Source organism: Megascapheus bottae, chromosome 22 (genome assembly GCF_031878675.1).
Source record: "Megascapheus bottae isolate mThoBot1 chromosome 22, mThoBot2.hap1, whole genome shotgun sequence".
Classification (NCBI taxonomy): Eukaryota; Metazoa; Chordata; class Mammalia; order Rodentia; family Geomyidae; genus Megascapheus; species Megascapheus bottae.
The window spans coordinates 12533187-12547578 of NC_143530.1; the positions used below are offsets into that span (position 1 = coordinate 12533187).

A 14392-nucleotide genomic window follows, 5' to 3' on the forward strand; every position below is an offset into this window, starting at 1 on the left:
CACCAATGCCCCCGCTCAATTTTTTTTGCCTCTCCTAGGACTTGAACTCAGGGCCTGAGCACTGTCCTTGGGCTTTTCCCTCTGCCACGTGAGCCATAACACCACTTCCAGCATTTCTATGTATGTGGTACTGAGGAATCAAACCCTGGTCTTCCTGCATGCTAGGCAAGCACTCTATCACTAGGCCAAACTCCAGGCCCACCACTCAATTTTTAATTTTAAAGAGTTCTAGCTGGTACAAGAAGAGGAAGTAAATCAGCAGGAAGCTGTAGCAGGTGCTGTGCTGACATGGACCATGTAGATGGGAGAGTGACACATGGTAGCCAAGGGCTAGTGGCTCACCCCTGTGATCTTAACCACTCAGGAGGCTGAGCTCTGAAGATTTCAGTTCGAACTCAGCCTGAGCAGGAAAGTCCATGAGACTCTTATCTCTACCTAAGAACTGGAAGTAGAGCTGTGACTAAGTGGTACAGTGCCAGCCTTGAGCAAAAAGCTTAGGAACAGTGTCCAGCCCCTGGATGTACGCCCCATAACTGACCAGAAAAAATGTGGTAGAATTCACATGGGCTAAATTTTGCCATCTTACGGTTAAGTGGTTCAGTGGTTCAGTGGCATTTGTACACTCACAAGGCCCGACAACTATCACCACCATCCATTTGCAGATTGCTTTTTTTCATTCTCCTAAAGAGAAACTCGGCACCATGAAACAGCTTCCTATTCCTACCTCTCCCCAGCTCCTGACAGCTGTTCTTGTTTGTATCTCTGGGACTTGGCCTACACAATGCCCTCACTTTCAGTGGACTCATACAACATCTGTCCTTTGCTTCTTTCACTTAACATACGGTTTTCAAGGTTCACACAAGGTCATGGCATCTATCACAATTTTCTTCCTTTCTACGACTGAGTAATATTCCATTTTATGTACATATTTTCTTTCTCCATTCATTTGTGGATGAAGACTGGGTTCTTTTTTTTTAACCTTGGAGCTGTTATGAATAATGTCCCTGCATTTAACTCTGGGTACCCAAACTCTTTCAGTACCCCAAACAATTGAAACCAGGGACTCAAATTACTGGATCGCATGGTAGTCCTATGTTTAACTTTTTAATGAATGACAATGTTGCCACAGCAGCTGCAATGCACAGGGCCCCACTTCCTCCTGTCATTTTCTTTTCTTTTTTTTGTTGGTCGTGGGACTTGTACTTGTCATTTTCTACCTTCATGAAAATAGCTGTCCTAATGGAGTGGCAGCTTGGGGTGTGTGTGTGTGTGTGTGTGTGTGTGTGTGTGTGTGCCCACTCACATGTGTGCCAGTCCTGGGACTTGAACTAGTGTCTGAGTACTGTCCTTTAGCGTTTGTGCTCAAGTCTGGTGTTCTTGAGCCACAGTTCTACCTTTGGCCTTTTTTTTTTTTTTTTTGGTGGTTAATTGAAAATAAGAGTCACATAGACTTTCTTGTCCAGGCTGACTTTAAATCTTCATCCTCAGATCTCAGCCTCCTGAATAGCTAGGACTTGCAGGCACGAGGCTGGTCAGCGTGTGGTAAATCTCCTAGACTCCATCCTGGCGAATGTGCTTAAGTTTAGAGATGGCAAACCCAGTGCTCTGGTCTGTTTTGAGGGAATCACATGTCCTCCATGGCATTCCAAGTTTGGGGAATAATAGGGCTACAGCCTATATTTGTAGTTCCTTCTCTCGCATTTCCAACAATAAAAACCTCCTTCTTTTGCACATCTAAATAGTTGCTGGAAGAGTTGAGGGAAGAGATGTGAGTCATTCACACATTAGTATAATAAGTTTACTCATCTAGCTTTTCTGACTAATGCCTAGATGAGATCCTGCTCATTTTGTGGGGAGGCAAGGATGAGAATTAGAGGTGTTGATGGAAGAGGAAAAAGAAGATAGCAGGAAGGAGGGGAGGGAAGAAAGGAGGCATGCCCCCCTGCTGAGAGAAGAGGGGAAAAAAGAAGAGAGCAGGGGCCAGATGCTGGCGACTCATGCTTATAACCCTAGCTATTCAGGAGGCTGAGACCTGAGGATCATGGTTCAAAGACAGCCTGGGAAGGAAAGTCTATGAGACTCTTATCTCCAATTAATCACCAGAAAATTGGAAGTGGCACTGTGTCTCTAGGGGTAGAGTGCTAGCCTTGAGCTGAAGAGCTTAGGGACAGCACCCAGGCCCAGAGTTCAAGCCTCATGACCAACAAAAGAAAAAGAGAGAGAGAGAGAGGAAGAAGAAGAAGAAGAAGAAGAAGAAGAAGAAGAAGAAGAAGAAGAAGAAGAAGAAGAAGAGGAGGAGGAGGAGGAGGAGGAGGAGGAGGAGGAGGAGGAGGAGGAGAAGGAAGAGGAGGAGGAGGAGGAGGAGGAGGAAGAGGAAGAGGAAGAAGAGGAAGAAGAAGAAGAAGAGGAAGAGGAAGGAAGAAAGGAGGCATATCCCCCAAGAGACACTTTCATAACATCTATGTGGGGAAGAGCGGGGGCAGGGAATACCTGAACAGAGTGCAAAGCCAGGTCTAGACAGCTCCAGGACCGAGCTCTTCCCTACTCAGTCTGGTGCAGGGACTGGCAGCCACAGATGGCCTGTGATGGAGTTATCAATCCAGATTCAGGACCACCGGGATTTACAAGGCCTGGAGAGCTCCCTGTATGCATTATGGGCCAAGAAGCGCTGTGGTGGGCCGGGAGTTTGGCCTAGTGGTAGAGTGCTTGCCTAGCATGTACGAAGACCCGGGTTCGATTCCTTGGTGCCACATACTTAGAAAAAGCCAGAAGTGGTGCTGAGGCTCAAGTGGTAGAGCTCTAGCCTTGAGAAAAATCCAAGGACAGTGCTCAGGCCCTGAGCTCAAGCCCAGGACTGGCAAAAAAAAAAAAAAAAAAAAAGCGCTGTGGTCTCATGTCTTACCAAGGGGCCCTGTGAAGATCAGCTAAGCCAACAAAACTAAAAAGTACATCTGGACTCCGGACTTAGGACCCACTGGTTCAAGCCTCCTGCTGTTCACTGACTGTCTCAGTTTCCTCCTCTGCCTAATGCTGTGGTGCCTATGTTCCCTGTAGCTTTTAGGATTGCTGTGTGGCCCAGAGGAGCTCAGCTGGGAAGTCATTTGGGAGACCATGAAAGGCAGGACAGGGTGAGTCACCATGGCTGCGTCTCCAGCAGTGACACTGACATCAGCCCGTTCATGCGCATCATCAGTGGACTAGGGGGTGATTCACGTGCAATGCCTGTGAACCACGCAGCCCTGTGTATCAGGACCAAGGAACTCCACACCCTGGCTGGGACGCTCAGAGCTCCTCCTCCAAGCCACACTCTCCCAGGGACAGCTCCTGTCTGACCACTGACTTCATTCAGGACAAGTCTGGAGCACCAGTCTAGTGCAGGCCCTTTCCAGATGCCCACTGAGTTTTGCTCATAGGTGTTTCTGGGCATGGTGGTGAGTAGCTGTAGTCCCAGCTACTAAGGCAAGAAGATCACTTGAGCCTACAAATTCAAGACTAGCCTGGGCACCATAGCAAGACCTCATATTTAAAAGAAGATGAAGGAGGAGGGGAGGAAGAAGAGGGGGGGAAGAAGAGGAGGAGGGAAAGGAAAAGGAGGAAGAGGACAAGGAGGAGGAGGAGGAGGAGGAGAAGGTGTTTGCACTTACCTGCTGTCCTCTGCTTGCTCCCCAGACCCTAATTCATACAAGAGGCTCCCCACTGCACACGGGTCCCCAGCTGGTGTCAGAAGAGATTCTAGGAGGCCGCCTCTGAATGTAGAGCCTGGGAGCTGGGTCTCCCACCTGTCACCCTGCTGGACAGATGCAGGGCCAGGGAGCAGGAATAATAACATCAGCTCACTTCAGTGAGGAAGAAGAGCAGACAGAGCTGAGGTCTGAGGGGAAGGGAGGGGCGGGGAGGGGTGGAATCATTATTTACAAAGGCCAGGAATGAGATGGCTGTTCTAGGGACTCAAAGGATGTAACTAGGCTGAGGGTGACTCATCACTAACTAAAGGCCAAGTGTGAACGCTGAGGGGCCTCCTGCAATATCAGTGCTCCTCTCTTGCAGCTGGAGGGGTGGTGTAAACTGTGGAGGTTACATAAGACAGACGGGAAGGACCAGGAAGACTGTCTTCTCATCCCTCAGGGGATGAGGGGGAGGGGGCAACAGCTTGGGAAAGAGTGAGATATGGAAGAGACCCCCTAAGAACTCCCTGCTCAAAGATGGCCCCGAAGATCCTTCAGACCTGAAAACACCTCGTCCAGGATGCCATGCAGGCACGAAGTGCATCCCCCCATCTGCTGGTCGGGTGTGGGGGGAGAAAGTCTGCTGCTGGACAGAGCTCTGTGAATGTCACTCACTGGCAGGAGCGGGAATGAGGGGTTCTCCATCTGGAGGGTGGCAGGAGGCTGGGGAAGGGACATAAGCTGGATAAGGGACAATTGATCCAGAGATGCCAGAATGAGCATCCTTTCCCAATGCCCCAGGCAGGATGGGGTAAACGTAAGCACCGTTTAGCAATGGAAATGGCACAGGGTAGGAGGGGACATGCCAGGCCCATGGGTCAAACAGGGAAAGAAGAGACCAAGAGAATTGGGGATGAGGCCAAAAACCCAGTAATCAGAGACAGTCATCAAAGTCACATGGGAAGCCCTGAGTGGCTCCACGCCCCATCCTTGGAAGACCTAATGGTTGGTACAGAGCTGGACGTCCTAACAGCAGCAGACACACCAGGCCCTCACAGAGAGAGGCCAAGTGGCCATGTGTGAAGGACAGAAGCAGGATGGGGGCAATGATCACAGCTAGCAGGCAGGTCAGTGCGGGCCACAGGGCTCTGGAAATCGTTACTGCGCTGGGTATCCTGAGGGCAGGTCAGATGGGCAGCCAGCAAGGACACTGCCACACTGTATAACCCAACTCCTCCAAGGCCTGATGGTTGGGGCTGAGGGTAATAAAAGCTCAATAAAAGTCACAGTTTGCCAGGTGCTGGTGGCTTATGCCTGTAATCCTAGCTATTCAGAGGCTGAGAACTGAGGACCATGGTTCAAAGCCAGACTTGGCAGAAAGGTCTGTGAGATTCTTATCTCCAGTAAACTAATTAGAAAAAGCCAGAAGTGGCTCTGTGGCTCAAGTGATAGAGTGCTAGCCTGGAAAACAAAGAGGCTCGGGGACAGGGGGACAGTACCCAAGCCCTGGATTCAAACCCCAGGTCTGGTGAAAAAAAAAAAAAAGGTCAGTTTGACCCTGGCTTCAATCCCCAGTATTGCGCTCAGGTAAAAAAAAAATTTTAAAAATCTCTCCAGCTTTCAGATGAGCAAGGCTTCAAAACCAATGGAAAGAGGCACCAAGTGGAAGCCACCACCCCAGAATGACCCAGCAAGCCTCCCTGGCGGTGCCTGAATGCCACTTGCTTGGGCAACCACATCCTGAAGAAGTGTCTGGGAGTTCAAGGACAGTCACACACAGGTTGAACCAGACGTTAGTGCTGGAACCCGCAAGTCCTGCCCATCCTGTGATGGATGGGAGGCTGGGGATGCCAGGTGACTCACAAAGCTCTGGCCTAGACGCAGATGGGGTAGTTTATAATTAACACACTCATTCCGCAGAGTTCTGGAGGCTGGGAAGTTCAAGGCCAGGGAGCCAAGCTATCCAGCCAGGGCCTCATAAGGACTCCTCCCATGATGGAAGCACCTGGGGCAAGAGGGCAAGAGAAGGCTGGACTCACCACACCCACTCCTTCCGGAATGACCCCCAAAGCTGGAGGGAAGGGCAGAGCTCTCCTGGCCTAATTACCTCTTGGGGTGTCGCCTCTGACGCCTGTACTGAGGTGTTCACATTTCACTTGTGGGGTGGGAGAACAGTCAAAGCACAGTACAGGTGTTCAGCTGCCGCTGCCAGCCACCCTCCAGGGCCCTCAGCATCCTGCAGATGCTCTGGAAACCCCAGCCCTGCCCTTCCCAGCAAGTTACCCCCCACACACCCTCTCCACACCCCCGTTTTCTCATCTGCCACAGCAGGGATGGCAGCATCGACTTCACCAGCAGCTGGGGAATGGTGTTGGAAACACGTTCCACAACACCCCCACTTCCCAGCTCTCAGCTGACCCTGTGCCACTTATTCTGAGAAAAGGGGAGTGGTGTGAGACAGCGTTCCACACTCAGCCCACATCCTCAGTCCCCTGCTGCTATCTCCCTTACAGGGCCCCAGACACCCATCTCCTGTGTCCTCAAAATTGAGCTTCCCCTCCACCAAGGCCCTTTCTCACCAAGAGAGAAGCACGCTCTCATTTCTCCAATCGAAGACGGAAAAGGCCCCAGAGGGCCCTGGTCCTTGGCTGCTGGCTGGGGATCAGTGCCAGAAAGGTTGGTCTGTCAGTCTCCTCTGTCCTAGAGCCTTTCGATCCCAGCTCTGGTCCTCACCAGGCCCCATGGGCCCCACTCTCTGGCCTCTGTCTCAGGCTGTGATCTCTTTCCCATACACAGTCCCGCCACTGTGAAGACAACTTCCCTGAGCTCCTTGCTAGAGCCAAGTCAGTGCCAGTTTCATGCCCTTGAAGCTCCAGACTGTGAGTAAATAAACCTCTTTCCTACCATCTCAGGCTGACTCGAGTGTTTCATCATAGTTAAAAGAATCTGGGAAAGGAGCAAACACAGCCACAAATCAGAAACAATCCTGATGTCTATAAACAGACTAGATCTGTAAATCATGGGATAGTTCCTTAGTGAAACGAAAAATGGGAGAACAGCAGTGACAAAATAACAATCTGGGCACTAGGAGCAAGGAGGGAATGTTAGGAGAGGCTGGAAAGGTAGCTTAGTGGTACAGTGTTTGCCTAGAATGAGGGAGACCCTGAGTTCTGGGACAGGCATGGTAAAACAATGACAAGAACAAGAATGTGGTGTTGTATACCTGCTATCCCAGCTATGGTGGGAAGCATAAATGGGAGGCAGGTAGTGACGGTGCAAAAGCAAGGAAAGAAGGAAGGAAGAGAAGGAGGGAGGAAGGAAGGGGAAAAAAAAAAGATTAGACTTAAAAATAAATGACCAGGACTGGGAATGTGGCTTAGTGGTAGAATGCTTGCCTAGCATGCATGAAGCTCTGGGTTCAATTAGCACCACATACAAAGAAAAAGCTGGAAGTGGTGCTGTGGAACAAGTGGTAGAGCACTAGCCTTAAGCTCAGGGACAGAGTCCAGGCTCTGAGGTCAAGCCTCAGGACTAGCAAAAATAAAAAAAATAATAATAATAGACAACAGCCAATAGGTTATGTGTATAACACCTATAATCCTAGCTACTCAGGAGGCTGAGATCCAGATGATGAAGGTTCACAGCCAGCCCAGGGAAGGAAAGTCAGTGAGACTCTAAATCCAAAATAACCAGCAAAAAGCAGGGCTGGAGGCTGGCCTCAAATGAGAAAGCACCACAGTGGTTCATGCCTGTAATCCTAGCTACTCAGGAGGCTGAGATCTGAGGATCAAGGTTCAAAGTCAGCCAGGGAACAAAAGGACTTGAGACTCTTATCTCCAATTACCTTCTAGAACATGGGAAATGGGGCTTGGCTCAAGGGAAGGGCAGTAGCCTTAAGCTGAGGAGCCCAGGCCCAGGGGTAGGGTGGTAGCCTTGAGCTGAAGAGCTCAGAGACAGTGCCCAGGCAAGTTCAAGCTCCATGACCCATAAAGAGAGAGAGAGAGAGAGAGAGAGAGAGAGAGAGAGAGAGAGAGAGAGAGAGAGGGAGAGAGAGAGAGAAAGCCAACGGCCCCAGTCTGTGACATGGAATATTTTTATTTATTTTTTTTTTTGTGGGCCATGGGGCTTGAACTCTGGGCCTGGGCACTGTCCCAGAATGCTTCAGCTCAAGGCTACCACCCTATCCCTTGAGCCACAGCTCCACTTCCTCTTTTCTAGTGATTAATTGGAGATAAGTCTCATGGTCTTTAGTGCCTGGGCTGGCATGGAACCACAATCCTCAGATCTCAGCCTCCTGAGTAGCTAGGATTACAGGCATGAGCCACTGCACCTGGCATGGAACAATTTTTTAAAAAATCTAAAGTGGTGGTGGTTTTGGCTGTTTGCTTTTACATATAAAATTATTAATTTGTTCAAATATATAAACTAGTTTATAAACTTTCCCATTTCAAAAATGGAACAATACTCATTAGCCACCTTTGGAGGTTGCTTCAACATCAACTCATCTCTCTCAAAATAAACAAATCAGGAGTGGATCTTTTGCAGTGGGCAGTGCATTTCCACACAGGGGAACAGGGAAAGTTCTTCAACCACCCTGCTGGATTACTAAACAAGATGGGCTCATTTGCATGTGCTTTGTATGCTATTTCATGTCCAAAACTCTCACTAATATTCTATACATTGGGCTGGACTGGGGAGCACAGCCTCTCTTCCACTTCCCCCAGACCTCTGGTTCAGAGCACAATTCCAACACCCCAGCCAAGCCCTTTTAAGTGGTGCAGAGGTGCCTGGGGGCTGGACAATGGGTGGCCCAGAGAGAGCTGAGACGGCCTCCGGGTGCTGCTCCCACACTACTGTCTCACACACCCAGCACCCAGGAAGTCGGGGGCCCCCACCCTTACATCCTCATGCAGCAACTGCCCAGTGGGGATGAAAGCCTGCTGTGATTTGCCAGCCAGGAGCTTACCCAGATCCTCTGATGCCACCCAGAGGAGAGGAACCCCATGCCCAGGCCCCAGTGGGGCTGGCAGAAGAGCTCACCACAGGCCGAGGAAGGGGTGGGGACAGAGATCAGGCAGGGTGGGGGAGCCCCCATCACAGGTGCCTACTGGTGGCAGGACTAAGTTGGGCAAGTGTGATGGCAGCCAGTCACCCAGTACCCAGAGCAGAATTCAGTGGTGGCCTGGCATCTGATGGGGCTCTTGATAGAGGGGGCACAAGATGTCTTGCTTGAGGGAGGGGGACACAAATGGGGGTGGGGAGAGAGAGAGAGAGAGAGAGAGAGAGAGAGAGAGAGAGAGAGGGGGGGGGGGAGAGAGAGAGAGAGAGGGAGGGAGGGAGGGAGCGCGCGAGCGCAAAAGAGCTGTAGTCAGACTGCTGTGTGATCTCTCCCTCATAAAGACACTTGGGCTGGGACACAAAGGCCCCCCTGCATCCTCAATTAGAAAGGGGGTGTTTCAAACCAGGTGCAGTGGCTCATACCTATAATCCTAGATACTCAGGAGGCTGAGATCTGAGAATCACAGTTCAAAGCCAACCCAGACCCTAAAGACCATGAGACTCATCTCCAATTAACCACTAGAAAATGGGAAGTGCACAGTGGCTCAAGGGATAGGAGGGGTAGGATGGTAGCCTTGAGCTGAAGAGCTCAGGGACAGTGCCCAGGCCCAGAGTTCAAGCCCCATGACTGACAAAAAAAAAAGACCAGGACCATAGTAACACAGTGCTAGAAAACTAGATGGTTTCTCTTCTCCAGATGCCGCCAAGTACCTAGACTAGTGGCTGTGTGCACACAGTAAGCAGATAGCAGAGAATCATTGAGCAAATGAAGCAAGAAAGAACTGTCTGTATGCCCAGCACATGCACAGATGCTAAAACCTGCTAGAGGGGTGCACCGGTGGGAAAGCCCCCCAAAGTAGAACTGCCAGTCACAGTTTTGATTGTTATTACCCAAAAGGAGGTGCTAGAGCATATCCCCCCAAAGATATGCCACCCTCTGTTAGAAAAGAGTTACTTATTTTCTCCCACCAGTACTGGGACTTAAGTCAGGGCCTCTCCATCTCACTTGACTTTTTTGCTCAAGGCTGACATTCTAACAGCTTGAGCCACACCTCCACCTCTGGCTTTTTGCTAACTAATTGAAGATAAGTCTCTCAACCCATCTGCCCAGACTGGCCTCCAACTGTGAGCTTCAAATCTCAGCCTCCTAAATAGCATGTGAACCACTAGCACCCAGCTAACAGTGATTTTAATATGAGGATTTTTGTTTTTCTGGGAGATTAACCTTATTTTGTAACTGTACCCTTGATGGGTAAATCTCTGTCTGTTCTACCTGAATATATAAGAATTCTATTATCTAATCCTGTTGCAGGGAGGCAAAATCCATGGCAAGGAGCTGTGGCTTTCCCTTGGCAGTGCTCAGAAGCATGCAAAATTCAAAACAACTCATGGTTTCTCCTGTCAATTTTTTTTTTTGCCAGTCTAGGGCTAGAACTCAGGGCCTGGGCACTGTCCTTGGGCTTTCTCAAGGCTCTACTCTACCACTTGAGCCACAGCACCACTTCCAGGGTTTTTTCCGTGTATGTGGTACCAAGGAATCCAATCCAGGGCTTAGTGCATGCTAGGCGAGCACTCGACCACCAGGCCACGCTTCTGGCCTCGGACCTCTTATATTGGACCTCCTTCCAATATAAAAAGAGAAAATGAAGGTCCTTCCTTCTGCTCCAACTCTCCTGGACCCAGCCTACATTAGTCACTTTCAAGCATAAAAATTTAAGATATTTAGTAAAATTTGTTTTCATAGTGTTAGAGATTGAATGCAAGACCTGGAAAAGGCTAAGCAGACATTTTGTCATAATTGTTTTTAGACTTGTATGTCTCAGACTTATTTATTTATTTATTGTCAGTCCTGGATCTTGAACTCAGGGCCTGAGCACTGTCCTTGGACTTTCTCAAGGCTACAGTTCTACTACTTGAGCCATAGCACCACTTCTGGCTTTTTCTATGTATGTGGTACCTAGGAATAGAACCTGGGTCTTCATGCATGCCAGGCAAGCACTCTACACTAGGCCAAACTCTCGGCCTCTCAGGCATACTTATATTTAAAAAAAAAATGAAGCCGGGCAGTAGTGGCTCACATCTGTAATCCTTTCTATTCAGGAGGCTGAGATAGTAGTTCAAAGCCAACCCAGGAAGGAAAGTCCAAGAGACTCTTATCTCCAGTTGACCTCTAGAAAACCAGAAGTGGTGCTATAGCTCAAGAGTGGTAAAGTGCTTACAGGGGCACCACCCCACTTGATAGACCAGCTCCTCTTCCAATATGGCATGGCCCACTTCCCTGGCATTAGAGCTCTTGTCTCCCCAGAGCCAGCTTCTTCTCTCCCCAGGGCTCAGTCTGCCCTTCTGGTGGTAAACACCATATATTGCCCGGATGGTGGGGATGCTGGGAGCAGGCCATCTCTGCTAGTAGCCCTCCTAAAGGCAGGCCACTCCCAGTGTCAAGTGGATGCTGGAGGCTGGGGTCTACTGGCAGGCAGGACTTTGAAGAACTGCTCTGGCTACACAGCGCCACAGGATCCCCTGAGGTTGCCTCTAGAAAACCACATTACTCCTGCTTCTCCAGGAATAACCCCCACATTAGTGAGCCCCTACCCCTGTCCTTTGTGTCCCACAATGTTTCCCAGTTTCCCATCTCCAAGGAGCCCTTCTCCAAAGCATCCTCGCTGGGCCACATACAAATGTCCCACTGGGCCCTTACATCCTAAGCTCACTAAATGCTACCTGAGGTTGGTAAGGAGAGACTTAAATCACTCCCCCACTCCACAAATACAAGCTGGGCTTACTGGAAATGTCAAATCCTGGGGACATGGGGGGACAGGACACAAACCCTACACCCAGGGACTCCGACGCTCAGGTGAGATGACAGTCAAAATGAGGCGCCTGGAGTCTGCCCTAGTGGTAGAGTGCTTGCCTAGCATGCACGAAGACCCAAGTTCCATCCCTTGGTACGACATACATAGAAAAAGCCAGAAATGGTACTGTGGCTCAAGTGGTAGAGCTCTAGCCTTGAGAAAGCCCAAGGACAGTGCTCAGGCCCTGAGTTCAAACCCCAGGACTGGCAAAAAAAAAATGAGTAAGGGCCCCTAGAGGTAGGTGGGGCTTATGGTGGAGCTCAAGAGGGAGAAGCTTCCGGAAGGAAGAGAAGTCTCAGGAGAGAGGAGGCCTTGCAGGTGAGAAGAGCTTGACTAGGCTGAGGAACTGAAAGCAGCTCTGAGCAGCTGGCGGCAGAGGGAGGGTGGCAGGAGACTCCTCAGTGTCTGGAGAGGGTGGTACAGCCCCTTTAGGGGGCTTCCAGAGGGGTAGGGAGAGCCACCAAGTGCATAGCAAATGTTGATAGCCTTCCCAGACTTTGTGGTCTTGTGGTTAGGCCAGAGCTTCCGAGGGCAGCCCCTTGTTCTCCACACCTGGGCAGGCTTCTTCTTCCTGGGACAAGCTCATGTGACTTCTCAGCCATTACTGGGAGGGCCTCTGGGGCTGCGGAAGGCCTGCTGTGCCATCCACCCTCTTCTCAATGGCTGAGATAGAGGCAGAGACCCCAGGTTAGAGGATAACACTCAGGGCATCAGCGAAAACCTAGAGCAAAGAGACCTTCACAAAGTGCCCCCTGGAATTGGCTCCACAAAACCATCTGGAACAACAGAACTTCGACCCTTGGCTCCAAAAGCCGTAGCTGCCTCTCTTCTCCAGGCAGGGGAAGAGCCTGTGGAGCTGTCTGCACTGGGTAGCTCACAGGTCCTGGGGTACAGAATGACAGCCCAAGAAGGGGGTCACCTCAATCCTTCAGGTGGTCAGCTATTTCCTGGAGTTCACATTCATTTATTCTTTTTCCTTGGTACTAAAGCCTGGTTGGGTTCAAGGTTAACAACAGAGATGAATCAGACCCCTAGCTTGAAGGCACTTTGATCTAGACGGTGACAGACAAGGGATAAATAACCATATCACAAGGCCAGTGTAGCCCGGGTCCAGAAACAACGGGAGGAAGGCCAGGACTTACCTGGACTAGGAGGGGGTATTGACAGGACAGTGTGTAGAGTGTAGAGGTCCTAAAGTCATTAACAGAAAGCCCATTTGGCACCCCAGCGGTGCCAGGATGTCCCTGGCAATGTGAGCTAATTTGGGTTATGCTTAGAAAAACAAAAGGTAGCCACCTGTGTCATGTCTCATGTCCCTGGGGTCTGAGCTAGGTCTGGGGTGGGGAGTTTGCCAGGCAGCTGGAGCTTCAAGCTGGGCTGTAAAGATATGTTTGGTCAAACACAGGAGTTTGCCATGGTGTCCCCCCACCCCTCAATGACCCCTTTAACCTTTGACATGGCTTCCTGAAAGGGGAAAGCAAGGGATGAGGGGGGAGAGGGTGGAGACCCAGGATCAGCCAGACAGCAAATGGCCTGAAGCCATCTGGGAAGGCCAGGCATGAAGTGAGGGCTGCATCTTTGGGCCTTTCAGCACCCCCGCCGCCCCCGCCCCCTTCCTCCCCTTCCTCTCATCCTCCTCCATCTGCTCCTTCCTCCTCACTCAACCATGGGGGGAAGGGGTGGAAGGACAGAGGGAAGTACCTGGAATCCAAACCAGACAGGCCCCATCAGAGGCTGTGCTTCTCCCCTGCCCACTCTGATCCATAAATAGACTAAGCCACCAAGACAGCAGCAGCCCACCCGCCCCAGCTGGTACCAGACCCACCACCACCACCACCACACACACACACACACACACACACACACCCCTGATCATCCAGGCCCCTGCTCCCCCCCCACCCCCCCCAAAAGGAATCACGCATTGCCTGCGCTTTCCCAGGGTCAAGGCCTCCGCGCACGGACGCCCTGGCGCTGCCTCGGTGATGCCCGCCAATCGCGGCGCTCACCTCGCTCCAGACACCGGCGCGGACCCTGCCCGGCGCTTCCCCGGGCTCCGTCCCCGCTCCCGCCGCGCACTCACCACCACCACCTGAGCCCCCTACCTGGGAGCCGGGGCGCAGGGCACCATCGGCGGCGCCGCGGGCCCACGCGGGTGGTGCGGGGCCCGGCCTGGAGCCCGGCGGGCTTCCCGGGGGAGGAGGAGGCGGAGGCGAGGCTGGCGCAGCGGCGGCCGCGTCGCTCCGCGCGCTCTCGGGCGGCCCGGGAAGGTCGGAGGGAGCCGAGGCGAGGGGAGCGGGCGGGAGGCAGGGAGGAGGCCGGGGGGAGGCAGGGAGGAAGGAGGCGAGCGCAGATTAGAGAAGCATTTTTAGCGAGCCAATGGCAGCGCGCGGCCGGGGCGGCGCGGTGGCTGCGCAGGTGGCGGCGGCGCGGCGGAGCTGGGGAGGGTGGGGTGCGGGGCGCCCCTGCGCACCCCACCGCTGGCAGCCGCACCCGCCCGGCCGGCCCCCCCACGCCGTCTCTGGGCTCCTGGTCTCCCCCTTGGCTCCTGCGTGTCCTTGAACGTGCGCGTGTCTGAGGTTTGGAGGTGCTCTGCCCAAGGCCCCCCACCTCTGTGCCCGACTTCTGCGCTCTCATCTGCGCCACGTACCCCCTGGGGGAGTCACCAGCCCTCGGGTCACGGTCGCAGCAAAGCTCTCCCTCTGCAGTCCGGGATGAGGGATTTGAGGGTAGAGGCAGGCACTCCACCACCTCCAGCCTCTTGGATGTCATCTCTTAGATTGGTCTGCCCACAACAGCTTTCTCACCTCCCACCTCGAA

The 14392-nt window shown here is 52.0% G+C and overlaps 1 protein-coding gene across 1 annotated transcript in view; it reads right to left on the reverse strand.

Moving 5' to 3' along the window:
* Positions 1-13862, reverse strand: part of Pacsin1 (protein kinase C and casein kinase substrate in neurons 1) — a 42443-nt gene extending 28581 nt beyond the window's left edge. Inside the window, exon 1 of the mRNA XM_090355851.1 lies at positions 13678-13862. The gene's annotated coding sequence lies outside the window, so the exon portion shown is untranslated. The remainder of the gene's footprint in view (positions 1-13677) is intronic.
* Between the last annotated feature and the right edge of the window lie 530 nt (positions 13863-14392).